The 17,171-nt window shown below is 41.6% G+C and overlaps 1 protein-coding gene across 5 annotated transcripts in view; it reads right to left on the bottom strand.

Annotated features, from left to right (window-relative positions):
- BMP2 (bone morphogenetic protein 2) overlaps positions 1-17,171 on the bottom strand; it is a 243,773-nt gene that overhangs the window by 129,589 nt on the left and 97,013 nt on the right. The gene's annotated exons all lie outside the window — the stretch shown is intronic.

The following is a 17,171-nucleotide window of genomic DNA, read 5'->3' on the forward strand; positions in this document are numbered from 1 at the left end:
AAGTTCAGAAGGATAAAAAAAATTCCAAAAATGAACTTTGCAGCCACAGTATTAGCTTAGCCACATTTTACATCCTGTATACTGTAAAGCACAGATTAAATAATAAACAGTAACATATTACATTTAACAAGGAAAATTGAACTGGAAAATGCCTTCTAGTCTCACACCATGTGACTAAGTTGGTGATTCAAGGCACATATTTTTTGGACTCTCTTTGCTCTGAAGTTTGGATTCCCATGCTTTTATATTCATATAGTCACAGAACCTTTTGAGTTGGAAGGGACCCTTAAAGATCATATCTCACCCAACTTTTCTGGAATGAACAGAGGCCTACAGTTTGATCAGGTTGCCCAGAGCCCATCTAGTCTGACCTTGAATGTCACCAGGGACGAGGCATCTACTATCTCTCTGGGTAACCTGTGCCAGTGCCTCACCACCCTCACTGAAAAAAAACTTCCTCACATCCAATCCGTATCTTCCCTCTTTAGTTTGAAACCATTTCCCCTTGTCCTGTCACAACAGATCCTGCTGCAGAGTCTATCCTCTTCCTTCTTACAGCCCCCCTTTTAGATACTGGAAGGCAGCAATCAGGTCTCCCCAGAGCCTTCCTTTCTCCAGGTTGAACTGCCCCAGCTCTCTCAGCCTGACCTTGCAGAGGAGGTGTTCCGTTCCTTCACTTTTGTGGCCCCCCTCTGGATGTGCTCCAACAGGTCCACATCTCTCCTGCACTGAGGACTCCACATCTAGATGCAGTACTCCAGGTGAGGTCTCACAGCTCAGAGCAGGATCACCTCCCTCACCCTGCCGGCCACTATTCTTTGGATGCAGCCCAGGACACAGTTGGCTTTCTGGGCTGCGAGTGCACATTGCTGGCTCACGTCCAGCTGCCGTCCACCAGTACTGCCAGGTCCTTTTCAACAGGGCTGTGCTCTATCCTTACATCCCTCAGCTGGTAGTGACAGCAAGGATTGCCACAACCCAGGTGCAAGACCTTGTGCTTGGATTTATTGAACCTCATGAGGTTCTCCTGGGCCCACTGCTGGAGCCTGTCTGGGTCACTCTGGATGGCATCCTGTCCCTCAGCTATGTTGACTGCACCATACAGCTTGGCATCATCCAAAAATTCACTGAGGGTGCACTCAATCCTACTGTAAATATCATTGATGAAGATGTTAAAGAGCATATATTGTCCTAGAGTTCATTTTTGCAACTATGTCAAGCATAGGAGGATTTTAATAACTCAATGACTTCTTTCACTCCTTGTAAATATTTTAGGAATCAGTACCTAAAGCAGCTTTTACAGAGCTACCAGCTAACAAAGCATCTTTAATTGTAGCAGCCTTCACCTGGGCATCATTAACAGACCAAAGCTTCCTCTGTTTTGTTACCAAGTTCTTCTGGATACCAGGGGACATTCAGCTCTGCTAAGGACAGTTACCAATAGGCCCTTTAATAGAAAAGCACTTACAAATTAATTGAGCACAGGACAGCAGTAGGACAGCAGAAAGTATAGGTAGTAAATCTACTTAGTCACAGACCTGTTTTTGCAATATGGGCAAGACTTTTCAGCCTTGCCTGCAGCCATGGGAAGTCAGCAGGAGCCATTGCAGTAGCACTTGCTGTGCTTCTGGTATTGCTGGCATCTAAGGGCTTTCACAGGCCAGATCAAGAAAAGTTCAGCGGAAGCCATTTAAGATACCACTGAAATTAAAACTAAACTGTGTTTAACAATACACACTAAAACTAGAGGACAAAAGTAGATCATAACACTTCCCCATATAAAGATTTGCTTGTGAGAGATTTTTTGGTCTATTTTACTTCCCCATCAGATTTAATATTAATGTTTCGCAACTCTGACTCAAAAGGCTTAAAGCCAATCAATGTGGATCCATTTTCTGTCAGGAGTACAGAGTATTTCAAGCCAAGCCTACAGCACCTGAGGGACACGGACCCTCCCTCACAGGAACTGCAGCAGAGGCCTCCCATCCTCACACAAGGGAGGACACCTCACCACACATCTCCAACATCACATCACTGTCCTCTGTAGGAGTTAGCTGTGTTATGTGTTCTATGACGTTCAATCTCCCAAATGTCAAAGTTGCTTTTGAAATGGGTCTAAATCATGAGATACTCCCGAGAAGGTCATCCCTCATCATACAAAGTTTCTGTGCCCATATGCAGTTTCCACAGCTTTATACTTTCATGAACGAGGATATTCTGCAAACAAACAATGCTTCTTTTCTTGTCTTACTCAGAGCTAAAAGATGAATCTGAACTTTCTCTTCAGAGACTTTCCAGAAAGCAAAGATGTCATTAAATCATGAAGACAAAAATGTACTCTCTTCTTGCTCTCAGAATTCAAAATCTTTCAAATATTCAAAAACATTCACCTTAAGACTAACAACAAGCACAGAAAACTTCAGACTAAAAAGAGTTTATTAGTAAAAGCTATTAGCTGAGAGTGAAGATCAGACGTCTGCCTTAACAACTGCCTTTGCTATTGCAACAAGTATAATAATTTTTACACGGGGCTGTGCAGCAAATTAATTTTCCTAAGGCATTACAGTCAATCTTAGCAACACTATGTTTGTGTGCAGTGACGTGCACACTGCCACCTCATCCCCATCTAACACAGCCCTGCTTTGGCACATAACATGAGTAAATAACTCTTATGTGGGCTGCTATTCATGGGGCTTAGCTCTTTGTTCTCCTTCCCGGATACATGTGAAATAAATAATTTAGCTCCAAGGCAGCTTACAGCAACTTTTCTGTTTTTAATTGGCATTATCTGTTTTGGAGCACAAACACAACAACACAACACTGACGCATACAATGTACTGAATGGTGTCAATGCAGCTTAGAACACAACCTCAATTCAAGAAAGAGACAGCTGCCACATTCACAGATGCCCCTGAAAAGGGTTCCCACTGACTTTGATCATGTTGTCATGGGACAACATGAACTTCAGCCTCGATCAGGAAACAGTCTGGAACGACTCCTTCAGAGAAATTACATCCACTAGATGCAACGAATGGTCCAGAGGTCTGGCCATTACATGGGGGCTCAGAAAAACTGATTTCAGTTCCCTCCCTTACCACATTCCTACTTGGCCTTGGGCAAGTCACATCTGCACAACTACTTTCAACTGTATAGGTATCCATGAATGTATGGAGATCTGCATCTTAAACTCTTTTCCTCTAAGCTACAAAATTCCATTTGCCCTACATTTGAAAGGCTTAGGGAAATAAATATACTTAGTTCTCATTAATCCTCACACAGACAAAACTCATCACAAGTAACTACAAAGAAAATTTTTGCCCATACTCCATTATTCAGACGTTGAGTTTCCACCCTGTGGCCTGAAGATTTATTATCCAAAACTTGAGGTTTCATTTTTTCCTCTGAACACCATTACTAGTGAGTCAAAAAGTATCAGACAAAAATATATCATAAATAAGGAAAAACTCTTCAGGAAGTCATCAAATTTGGGGTTACCTTGATTTCCAACCTCACTTGGCTGAACCTATGCTGTAGGAAATAATGGAAAAGGTCCACGAGTCCCTCTGAAGTCAGAGAACTTCACCTATAGCATCAGCATCTCTAAAGTTACACACTTTGGCCAAAAAACACATGCTTCTCTCCATTCTTAAGTGTAAAGTCTATTTATTTTGTGTTTCTGTTTTCCTGCATTGCTGTAGGAGTGTAAAATCCTACTTGAAAAATCCCCTTTTACAAGTTCAAAATCTCCAAAGACTTATAAGCTGATGTGAAAGATTGACTTAATTGAGCAGTATATTTTTGATTTACTAAAGAAGCCTTAATCCTTTGATTAAACTGATGTATAGTTTTCAGAGAGATTAGCAAATCTAAAATGCATTAAATTCCAGGGCAATAAAACCATTCTGACTGTATTGACAACATATGTAAACGTAAAACCATCCAAAATGCAATGAGGGTTGCTCTGATTATTTTTGGGTTCTCTATTAAATTCATTTTAGTCTAGATGTTATAATCATATGTTACTGTATAAGTACTCACAGAAATGATCATTAACCTATTGATGTTACCCAAGACCAGCTGTGCTACCCATTTACCAACAACTTAATTCTGGATGGAACAAATCCAGAATGAATTTTGTGTTCTTCCTTTCCTCTCCACTCTTTTAGCAGGTCTGTGTTTAAGTGCCCTAGGGCAGAGTTCGTGGAAAGCAGCTCTGAAACCAACCGGCAGCTGAGGGCAAACATCTCAGGTGTTGGACCAACGCATTCAACAGACACATACTTCTGCCAACCTTTGCAGCTGAAAACAGCACCTGCTCCTAAGGCAGTTTCACATATTTCACTTCTCACTTTCACACTTTTTCTGTCCTGTCTGAAAGAATCCTTCATGATCCTTCAAACCTTCCTAAACTGGATGCCATCCCAAAGGTACACTCTAACCAGCATGAAATAATCCGTCTTCAGTGCCTCTGGTTCTGTTGCTCAGTTCACGATGCTCTCTCTACCCAATGTTGCCACCTGCACAGTAAAGATCATGACAAGCTCTGAGTAAACATAGCCCTTGAACTTAGTGTGCTATTTGGCAGCTTCATGAGAATTCTGGATCTTGCCCTCTGTGTCTGATTATATTTCTTCCATTATCACTGAACTACTGAATCATACAGTAATTTAGGTCAGACGGGAACATCTGCTCCAGCCTGCAGCTCAAATAAGAGACAGCCTCAAAGTCAGGTCAGGTTGCTCAGGGTCATGAAAAGGAAAGCCTTAGCTGCAACTCAGAAGAAAGGTCCCTCCTGTGCCTGAGCTAGGCTGTGGTCCACTAGGTCAGAGCATGCGGTCTGCCACTATTGAATCATAAAGAGCAGTAGTTTCTACAACTACAGGTTGTTAAGGGGACAAATGGAAGAAAGGCCCATGACAGCTGGAGGGCTGCCAGCTTTCTAGAAGTCAAAGAAGTCTAGGGAACCTGAATTCACAGCTGGTACCATTGGGGCAGTTTGGAGTTTTCATAAGACTTGATATCAAACACAGCCAAGAGAACCAGCAGACCAGTGAAGAGCCTCAGGCAGTGCTGGCCACGTTGCTGGAGGACGCTCTGTGTGCCTCAACACAAGCCAGTGCCCAGCTGCCAGGCTGCTGCTCCCTGACAGACTTCCCATGCACCTTGGGGCAAATGACCCCACAGTTCATTCCCACTGACACAAAAGCAGCAGCAGCAGCACAAGGCTAAGTGTACTGATGATTACAAGGTTGCTCGGATCCCGTGGTAATGGAAGCCACACAAATACTTAAGATAGATGCCGTCCAAGAGCCAGATAACGTTTACATCTATGATCACTCCCCAGAATGCCAAATAACTGACCCCAAGGTCATTTTTGAGAGACACATTTTCCCATCTGGAGCTATCTGCTGACTGATTTAGTTAGTACTCTCCACTGTGACAATGTCTAGGGTGACAAGGTGACATGAGGATCAAGAACTCATTCCTCAAGTCTGCCAGATCAAAATCAGATATAAGGTAGTTATCTCATAACAGCTGTGATCTCTGTGCCATCCCTAGGGTAAGATACACCCCGCCTTCATTCACACCACTATCATATACTAGAAAGGAAAAAAAGAAATTCTCTCCTGTCTGAAGATGCAATGCTTCTGAGGCCCACTTCATCTCCTGACATTGCTGGCAGACCTTTACCATGAGGACCCAAGAGGGAGAAAGTGGAGATGGAGAACCCAAGCCAGATGCAAGCCTGTCCCAGACTCTGCAGGGAGGGACAGGCGGAGAAGTGGGCTGTCACCCACATGAGCCAACTAGCACAGTTCCTTAGGCAGCCTAATTCAACCATAAACTGAGCCTCCTCGGACGCAATTAGAGACAGAAGGGCTGGCAGATAGATGTGTGCTCATAAGGCTTGCACAGCTGAGGCCAACACACCTCATTTTTGAAGGGAGAGCTGTTAAAGAGGGTAAAGCACTGGCCCAATGCTCCTACAGCTTCTATGAGACCTTGGGATTTCAAGATCTTCTCTTATTCCCCAGCCCTTGAGTCACTTAGTACCCTCTAACTAGAAATAATCTTACGTAATTACGTATTTATGTGTTATGTAAGTCTTCTCTTAGAGGCTCCAGTACAACACACTCCTAGTACCATTGATAGCCCCTTCATTCCACTAGAATGGAAATAAAACCCATCAGTTCTTCTGGACATCTGTAAGCTAACTGAAGTAATCACACAGCCTTAGCACCAATGCATATGAAAAGGCAGTAAGGAAATGGTTCTGGTTTGTCATTCAGCTTCCTGTGCCCTTCTCAAAACTACCCAATCTCCTGTTTGCTTTTTAATCTTTTCACCAAAATCCGTGCTGGAATAGACAGGAACCAGAGAAGGAGTACATGAGCAGAGCTAATGAATAAACTAAAAACACACTTGTCATACACACACAAAAATAAATAGGTGGAAAACAAGCCCAGCTCTCTTGAGGCCAGAGCAAAGCAGCATATAGGACGGGTCACAGGGATAGCTGCAGTAATTACATTTTACATTGCTTTAGCTTTCATTTATGCTGTCAAAACTGTTTTGTCACACTGGATTTTAATGCACTTCAGATTTTGCTAATCTCTAGAAAATCTATATATCAGTCTAATCAGAGGATTGGGGGGTTCCTCACTGTATCAAAAATATACTGCTCCATTAAGTCAATCTTTTATGCTGGCTTATAAGTCTTTGGAGATTTCTAATTTGTCAAAGGAAGCTGGGTTTTTTTCCTGTCCATGTAGTTGTTAAGCTTTTCTAACAGTGAACCTTAAAACATCAAGAAAAAGGAGACCTAAAAAAACAGTGATGGCCATTAAAAAGCCTGCATTGACCAAAACAGCAAAAGCGTCTGAAATCCTAGAAAGTTGCAGTAAGAAAAGGAGATGCAAATGGTCACTGTGGACAAACTCTTGGCTCCTCTTCTTACACTGCATCAGACTATTTAATCTTCATTTTTACATTCTTCTTCTCCTATTCTTACCTGCATTATTGTCTATCCACAGACTTCAAGTCAGCTTCCTATCCCAACAGCCTCATGCCTACTGATTACTGCTCCACAGGAGCACCTTTATGCTTCCTTGCACAGTGCTTCTTAAGCATTGAACGGATTCACTGTAAATAAGACAAATCCATTCTCCTATCAGCTTTCAAACCCCTCCCTTCAAGCCCTCTTCTGCTCCAGTGACTACAGAAACACTTGACTTTGACTAGGCAGTTCATGGCCTCAGGCTGTAGAAGGGAGCACTTGGCAAACAGCAGATGGTGAACATCCCTTCCTCTTCAGTATCCACCACCACCATTCAGAATGGTTTCAGCTTCCACAGTGGGGAATGACATGAGGAGTGAGTGTCACTGTAAAGCTCCCGGGCTACAACAAGATACACCAATGTCCAAACAGGAATATAGCTTGTTTTTTCTTGCCACTTTTTATGACTTAATCTCTTACGGGGAACAAACAAAAACAGTTCTGGATTCTCCTGCTCTAAGTATTATCAGAAAGAGCTCTTCCAAGGAAAGAGCTCTTCTAAGGGAAGTTGCATGAAAGTGGAGGGCAATACGTAAGAGAGTGGAAACAGTGAGGAGGAGGAAAAGGGCTAAAGGAATGATTTTTCATAGCACAATTCTATTAATATTGGAAATATAAGAATGCTTACACTGCTTTTTTAAAAACTTATTTCCAACTTTTCACAATAATTTTGCTATATTCATTTTTAAGCGTGACTCTGCACAGCAATCTGAAATTTCACTTTCCAGTTCCATTATGATAGTTTCTTCTGTTCCTAGAGTAAGATCTGTCTGTGTATCTCTTGCTACACAAACAGACTTACCTCTTGGTGTTGTATGTTTGTAAAGCACCAAGGAAAACGTAGGCCTGGTCTAGGACAGACTACTTGGATCTGAGCACAGAAAAGAGTGACAATACAACACTCAGACATCATACTCAGACACAAACTGCCTGCTGACCTATCTGAAATTTACATCCCAGAGAGTTACTGAAATACAAGCATAAATTCATTAGTGCCAGTTGTACTTGCTCTCCCTGTAAGGTCACTAGATGAGTACCGACTCAGGACCCCAGCTATACCCCATGGTAAATCCTAGCCCTGTGCTTGATAATTCCAGCCCCAGATTCTTCCAAACAATATTTCAACAACAAAGCGCTTCAGACATCAGTAGTGCTCAAGTATGACCAACATCCAGGGAAATCAATGGCAAACCCACTCAGTTTCATCATCAACTCTGCTCCTCAAAGAACAGAAAACCAGGAGAGGTTGTGCAGCTAAAAAGGACCGTCACATACAATTCACAATCACAGCTGGGTGAAATATTAGCTTCTCAGTCAACTCTTGCTAACCGAAATCCATTGAAAGCAAAATGATTAAAGTCCACCTGGTGGATTTACAGGGCTTTGTGCTGATATGAGACTATTTAGTCAGGAGAGGCAGCCTTTTGACATGATTCAGTTGACTGCCCGTGCCATTTGACACGCACCTAAGGAGTCTAAGTGGTTACTGCTATTAGCAAAGACTTGAAAAAAGACACTTGTCACATTAGGTCAGCTATCTCTTAACTTCATCCTGTGAAATGTCACCAGTACCCTCGGGCTTCTCATTTCTTATCAATCTTTCAGATATATGTTGTTACTGTTTTAAGGCAGTATGAAATAGGGAAAGGAAGAAACAAAGACGAAAGAGCACAACTCCTTTATTTTCTCTTCCATTAATAAACTTTTAAACAGTTTACAAGCTTTTAAAAACAGAACAGACTGTGTTAGATTTGCGCACTGTACTTTTATAAGGAACTTATGCCTATGTTTTTCTCTTCAGCCACGAAATGCTGTTCAGCCTCTTTGCAGACAGGCAGCTGAAGGCTCCTGCTGCAGTGGAGTTGGCACTGAGACCAAAGGGTCAAGGTCCAAAATCCTAAACCAAGGCTAAAGAGCTTAAACAAACATTGGTCTTCTTTCTCTCCGCAGCCCAAGGACACTTGTCAGGCTTCTGTGGTGAGCCAGGGTAACAGCATTAGTGCACTGGTGCTGTGCTTCCAAAGGTATCAACTCATTCAGTTGGAAACCCCAAGGGCTGTCACAACTGCACCCTCACCTGGTGTAGTCACCAGGTGTTACCACAATTTGTGGTGTGATGAGTCACCTTTATCTGCATGGGTCCTGCGCTTCATATACCTCATTTTAAACAACCACTAAACTGCTTTGCTAACTCAGGGCCAAAGCATCCAGCCCCTTGCAGAACCAAACTCCAACAGAGGATTACATCCCCTGTGCTAAGCCTTCATCCATTACAGTTATTCATTTGAATAACAACTGTGGCCAACAGTTCATTGTTAATACATTGACATTCTTCTCATACACATGGCTACATTCAGAGAACATTCTGGGAAAGCCATATTACTTTGAGACAGTAAGAAAAAAAATAATCAAGCTTTTCTGCCTCATTTAATGCCTAGAAAATCCAGAGTCTTGAATTCCTGCCCTGCTACAAATAGACTGACCCTCTAAACTGCAATGGGAGGAAGGCTGGAAGCATGCAAAAAGGGAAAGAAATACAGAAAAGGGAAACATAGATGAAAGTCTTATAATATCTTGGTTGGACAAACCAGTGTTTGACAGCTTTAATTTATGTGACCATTAACAGGATTGATAAGTCAGGGTCTTGCTGACCTTGGTAATATTCCAGAAGTAATATTTTCACTAAGGTGAACTATTTCTGGACATTTCTCCAACACACTACACTGAACAGAAACGTGTTTTTTTCTTCTGACACTAAAATAAGCACAGCTCCTTGTTTCTGTTCTCTGTTAAATGTGAACAATATAGTCATACTGCAGCCAAGGTCATCTAAATTCTTGTCCCTTGGCAGAGACTCACTGTGTTTTTTCTGCTGAATGCGTTAATATATGGGTCTTGCTTTCTCCTCCTTAAACAGGAGGTGTCCACCCCACAGACCTCAACCAGTGAAGCCAGGCTTATCTGAGGCAGTGTCCTGCCAGCAGGAGCCACTGACTTCTTAACAAAACATCACTTCTTCCCTTTAAGCTTATTGTGCCCATATGCTGCTTTCCTCAAGCAGTGCAAGCTGCAGCCTCGATGCAGCTATTCCTCAGCACTCCTGTCCAATTAAAGCCCTCCAAATACACATAACTTCTCTAGAACTGTGAATGATTTCCTCAAGCTGGGCAGTAAACCAAGACTTCCTGATACACAGACCATCTATTCTGTTCTTCAGTGCTTTAATGATCAAATGTTACTCCACATCAGTATGATTGGCACCCAAAAGCACATAGTACTGTGACCCCAAGGAACATAAATGCCTTTTCCTTTCTGTTCTGAGGGACTCACAGACCGTCGGCTCAACCAGACTCCACTGACTGACAAATGATCACAACACCCAGAAAACCCCTCCGAAGGAAGCGTTCCCCTGGTGTGAATCAGCACAGATCACAAGCCTGGAGTGACAACGATTTATAGCAATGGAGAAATAGCAAATGTAGGCAGTTAAACTCGTTTAATCAGAAACCACAAAACAACATTGTATGCAATCACCTCCAACAGTCTATAACAACAAAACCTGTATGCTCAAGAGAATTGCTTGATGATACTGCAGCTGTATGCATTTATACAAGCTAATTAAAAGATTGCTACTGAAGCAGTACAGACTGTTTAATTACTTGCACTACTTTGAATGGCCTGTGGCCTTCAGATGTATCTCTAGCACAATCATACTCAACTCTTCTCCCCCTCAAAGTATATTATAATTGTTTACTAATTTACCATTAAGCTCTTGTTTCAGACAGCACATTCAGCCTTCCACAACCACTGACTACACAGTTCTGGGGAAGGAAATGAGGAGAGGATGATGTGCTAATGAAGTTACAACACAGAAAGATTCAGGACTTAGTGTTTGTTTTCACTAACATCTGTAGAGTCTTAAGAGTCAACAAGGAGCTGGGTCAGTTCTGTTCATAGAACTAAAGTCCTGATTTACAGTCAAGTCCCAGATAGTGCTTTAATGTACCTAAAGCAGAAACCAGTGTCTACCTTACTAGATTCCACTTAGGCAAAACACTTCTGGTCATATACCACTGAATCCTGACCCCACTCAGAACAACACACACTTAAGTTCTCTCTTGAGCAGTCTTAAAACTCTTCTTTCTCTCATTACAAACAGACATTGATAGGAGACACAGTAAGGCTTTAATTTTAAAGGCAACATTATTTTAATATTACCTGGCACATCCTAGTTTAGAACAGGACTTAAACAGCAGGAGCTGTTAAGGATGATTATTTCCAAGTTTTATGTTGACCTCAGACTGATTTTTTCACAGTTACCAATTAAATAATCTGTAGATGAAGACAGAATGAAGCAACTTCGCTTTACCACACACAATCAGAAATCAATGGAATTTGCACAAAAGCAGCAACATTCTTTCTGGGAAACTTGAATATGGCCGAGTTACAAAACAAGACAATTACTACCACTGGAAATTAAAATTTCAGGTAGCTATGTCACCTCCATCATACACCGCATCTGAAGTCAACATTTAAGATGAAAATGTCTAACAACTAAAGTTAGGAACTGCAGAAATTCAGTTGTTTGGGTGAGCTCTGTTCATTTGCAATGGCAGTTTTCACCAGGATACTTTTTATGACAAGGTCATGCACTTTCGTCTCCCCATGAAGTTGGGGGCAAAAAAAAAAAGCTTAATTTCTTACTCCCTCATTCTATAGCTCAATACAGCTGAGTTCTCTCTCCTATATGAAGCTCTAAACAAACAAATAGGAAGAAGCCATAATCTTTCACCTCCTTTACAAGCCACACAGAGGCTGAACCACAGCCGGCTGTTTGACATTGCTCAAGTACACAGCACCACATTTTCCTTGTCTGCCTGAAGCTCTGTGTACACTCCCAACTTTTCAAGAACACCAAGCATTCAGCCAGCTCCTAAGGAGCCAGAATTCCTTGTCTCCAGTAAAGTGAAAAGTAAAGCCAAAGAACAGAAATTACAGCCTGAATTAGGTCTGTACTTGCAAGAGTTACTCTACACAAAGTTAGACTATTATCCCACGAGTAAAAGAGTGAGGCTTTAGAAGACAAAAAAAAAATAATTAGTTTTGAAGAGAGAGAGAATTTTACTTCTATGAATAGGACTTTTCAATGCATACAGCTGCTTGGGCAGGTACGTGTCTTCATGCATGCATCAAGAAAAAAAGAGATTTCAGAAACCAAAATGCTGCTTTTGGACTATATTGTGTTCGTGCACTGCTAAGGCTGATGATGTGCCAGTATGAACCGGCTCATCAGATGGGCACAAGCTCTCTCTGTTCTTTCCTATGAAGGTGGCAGATAAAAGACAAGGCATTCAAGTAGCTGACAGGGTAACCTGTAAGTGCCTGTCCTGAGCAATCTACTTGTCAGCTTTCCTGGCTAAGAGAGGAGACGTGTGCCACAGCTGTCAGCTTTGTGTCATCTTTCCTCTCTGCCTTTCATCGTCCTTCATCCCATGAATGGAGGTTTTATTTGACTTTCTTTTTTTGGCCCAGATCACAGGAGGAGCTCCTTTGTCCCACTGCCCTAATACATCTTGTGAGTGTGCAAATCTGGCCAGCTCCAGGAACTGCTAAATAAAAAACAGAAGATGCAAGGAAGCCATCGTTGTTCAACAGGCACACCGAGGCCTGGAGGCTTAAATTCACACATACACAAGGTGAGCTAACACACAGGCTGCCCCTTGGGGCACTGCAATACACTGGCCACTACATACAGTGCAGTGCAAAGAGGATGGGGCTCTCCTGCCAGGTGATTCCAGTAAGCATTTCTTCACCATAGCAAGCGTAAATTCCTGAGAGAACAAGGAATCTCAAATCTGCTTTTATTTCCAAGTGACATCGATAACATCACAGACAGCAGTAGCTTTCAAGCTTGATGTGGAAAACATCTGCACCTGTTCTGTTCCTGTAGGGACCTAGCAGAACCATCCAACTCAGGCACTCCTCATTGGACATTCCTATGGGAACAATCAGCACTCCTCAACTAACTTTCCATCTACCAGAATCATCCAACAGGAAACAGAGAACAGCTTACGAAAATCTCTGCCCTGGCGAAGAGATGTCATCTAAAACAATAACCATGTCTTCAGGAAAAGGGCAACTCCTCAATTGCCTGGAAACGTCAATACACACAATCACATATGAGGAAAGGAGACTGTGCACCTCCTGTATGATTTCAGAAAAGCCATGAAAGATCCCAAGACAAAAGCAAGGCTAGAGACCGGCAAGAGCGCATTTAATTCTGTAAAACAGGACGCCTATGGTTGGAAGGCATAAGCAGAAGTAGAAAGAAGACTATTGGAAGTGTAATTCGGGAAGCATGGCACCAGCATCCAGAACTACAACCTCCACAAGGGGCTATGATCTCACAAGCAGATGGGTTTTATCGCCAAACAGATACTAATGAAGCGTTTCCATTCAGAAATGTCAACAATACTCTGCTTTGATAAAGAATATTTTGCCATTCCTGGAGCAAAGTTTTTTTCCCCCTAACTTTTTATTCCTTTCCTTTTATAGATGTAAAACACCAGATGCAAAGGTATATAAACTTTGAATCTTCGTTCTGGTTCAGAATGAAACGGACCCCACTGAAAAAGCAGCCCTTCTTTCAGCACAGAGGCTCACATACACATCTTCCAAACTACAGTTCTACAGTTCCATGAAAGTAAATGGCAAAGTAAATACTGAAATGTCCCAAATGGAAATTCCAATTCTGCTCATTTTTCCCTGCTGGCTTCTGGGAGGCAGCAGATAAAAGTACATTAAGCTCTCCTCTCCCTTTAGATATCCACTAGCAAGCTGACATTTGTTTCAGCATTTGAGCATTAAGAAAGGAAAGCAGAACAGGCTCAGACTTCAAGTGTGGACAAACCACAGGAACAGAAAAAGAACAAGTGAACAAGAGAAAGCATTTACAATGGGAAGGCAAGTGTTCAGCTGGCAAACAGCTCTCGGTTGTCAGGAATTAGCTGTCAAAAATACAAGTTCCTGCATGCTGAGCTCTGGGCTTTTCTAAACCACCCATTAGAGAGATGAATTTTTAGATAACTTAACATGACATTTGCAAGGTTCATACTGGTCATTCTGCTTGGGTGTTCCAGCCCTCCACTCACTCAGCCTCTTCTGCCTGCACGTGCACTGCTTCTCTCCAAGTAAACTCTGCTGCTGTTTTTCATTGTGATTTGCACAGCATAGCAGCACTCCTGGTACCCGATGAACACCACTTAAACCATCATTGCCATCACCAATAGCGCAGATCCAAAATTTGGATCACCTCTACTGCTGGATAGTGATTTTTGTAACTTTATTTCAGATAAAAACAGCAGGCACGAGCCATTTCCAGTAGTTACACAATTTATAACAGATTCTTCAGGAGGTCATTCAGTAAGTCTAAATTCTGAATTGAAATCTTCAACAGCTCAAACTTGCATGGCTTGCAAAAAAAACCACTATGATTTGTAGAGCACGAGCATCTGAATAAATCAGTGTTCCTTACGCAGTTTTGTATTTCCACATACTCTGCTTCCACAGAAAGGCAGTTTTGGGAGGAGAGCCATTGAGCTAAAGGTAACTGCAGTTGTTTAAACACTTCAAGAGCGTGTTGCTTGCCTTCTTTTTTCCAACAGTTACTAGGAAAGAAACACATTTTTTGAAGCAATGGTTATCTTACTTTTGCAAGCAACAAATATGAGTAAAGCTTATAGAAAGGCAGCATTTAGGCTGGAAAAAATGGGAAATGAAAACAAAATAAGAGCATTTTGCCTAAGCTTACCCAGTGGAGAAGTCAGGTAGAGTCTGACCATCAGATACAAGAGGTATTTGAGTCACTGAAATGATCCTTGGACCTGACTTCCACAGATCCACCCCATGCCCTAGAGGAAGTCTCTTGGGTTGGTGAAGAAGCTCCAGAGCATTAACATTTTCTAAACTACCTAAATTTTTAGAAGACAAATTCCTAAGGGAAAGGCTGTTTGTGAAAATAACTTTAGAGCACTTCTGCAGAAAGCATCATTTTGGCTCTGTGTGGAAAGAAGATCCCAGTGAAAAGCACATTAGGGTCAAATGTCATCAAACAAAAAATGCAGTCAAACATAAAATACCGCTTTATGTAAAGTGTAAGTTATTGCTACTGTTCTGCAAAGTAAGAGAAAATTCACAGCCAAGAGAATGTGAAACTTCAAAATATTACAGTATAAATGATAATTACAGATGTGCTCACTGTTTTGAACAAAAATTACAGTTGGACCATTGCTGATATTTGTAAAACACTCAGAAGATAATCCTTCTTAACGCATCATCATCATTTGGCAAGCAAACAAACACATGCAGCAGTTTTACCACAGCACTTGCACTTGATCAAGAGCACAATAATCTAATTCAAATCAACACCATAATTAGAAAGCAATTGCTGTATAATCGGACATCAAACAAAATCACCCTGGCTGTTTCTAACAAAATCACTTTGTGCCAGTTCAGTTCCACTCCATTTGGAGTTTTTACTCAATAGCTGACAGTCCTGAGACTTCCTGAACCCCCCTTCCTAATTCTTTCCTTAAAGGAGTAGTGGAGATGCAGACACCCACTGCCAGACAGCTTCTGACCATGAACTGGCATCAGTGTGCGGCAGAGGAGAGCACAGCACATTGCTGCTCTCTGCAATAGTACTAGAAATGCAAATGTGCCAACTTACCGCCATTCCCATTGGTGCATCTTAACCCTACACCCCAGATTCAGAGCCAGCTTTTACCCATGGTCTTATTCTTGAGATCAGTACAATCTCAGCCAGGAAGCCAGGCTGATTAGAAAAGCCAAAAATCACTGTAGGTGTCAATATTAACTCTAGTCAATTATTATATACAAAGGGACAGTTTTATGAGAAGATTCTTTTGTACTATGCATCAAATAGCCTTGTAATAATTGTATCTTTCTCTCTGAAGAGCCTCAAAGCGAACTATTTCAAAGGCAGGAAGAGGTGAAGCTCTCTAATTACAGAGTCTGAGATATGCACAGCAAAGTATTAAAATAAATGATATAGATGAATTATCAGAGGAGAGAGTGGGGCCGATAAACCATATTTAGTACACTAATCGTGAATGTTTGTTTAGCATTCTTTGAACCTTTTAAGATGACAGGTTCTGATCAACTGCTTCCCTTAGAGGTTGGCAGCTTTCCTGCTCTAGCATTTAATTTCTGTTTGATGTTCTCAACTTTGTGTCAATGTACGAACTACTGTTAAGATATATAGTAGTGATTAAAATAATTCATCCATCTGGTTATAATTAAAGACCTAGTTAAATGTAACGACAGCTTGATCTAGCAAAGCCAGCTCTCATCTTTAAAAAGAGCTGCGTATATTCAAGAAATTACACTGTAAATTGGACTATTGCAGCATGGCCATTAAATTCAAGTGAATTAATAAAAGCCGTTTCATAAAAAAGTCTTAATGACATTTACCGGCAAGACAAATATGGCAAAAATTACAAGTACCTCCAATTGCTGCCTATGGTAACTCATTGCCTCCAGAAGGCCTCAGAAGACCTCCCTGTGGACCATGGCAGATATGTACGTTCTGGCAAGAGGGTTTTTATTCATTTGCTACCCCATGGGGGTGGAAAGTGCTTGAGCAGCAACCACTGTTCTCTGCAAGACAGCTGAATGGCTGAAGCCATACACAAACCAGTTCTCACTCCACTGAACATGACGGCAAACTTCAAATTTAAATCAACACTGGCTGGTATAAAAGAAAAAAAAAGGAAGATCAATGCAGGGAAAGCACAAGTAGGTACATCTGACTACTTTGAGCATCACAAACACTAATCTTCCTGAAAAAATAGTTGAGAGTGTAAGAAAACACTTCAGAACCATGGTCCTAAGCAAAAATTAATTTAATTAAATAAACAAGGGCATTCCCCATAACGTGGAAGAGCTTGCATTCCACTTTATGGCTCTGCCTATTGCTGGCACCAGAAAAGATGTTTACATATGTACTTATACAAAACACTGTCTGTCAAGCCAGAAATAGTGCAGATTACATCAATCAGCCTGTTCAGAGAAAGGGTTTCTGTTGTCTTCAATA

This window comes from Gallus gallus, chromosome 3 (assembly GCF_016699485.2).
Source record: "Gallus gallus isolate bGalGal1 chromosome 3, bGalGal1.mat.broiler.GRCg7b, whole genome shotgun sequence".
Taxonomy (NCBI): Eukaryota; Metazoa; Chordata; class Aves; order Galliformes; family Phasianidae; genus Gallus; species Gallus gallus.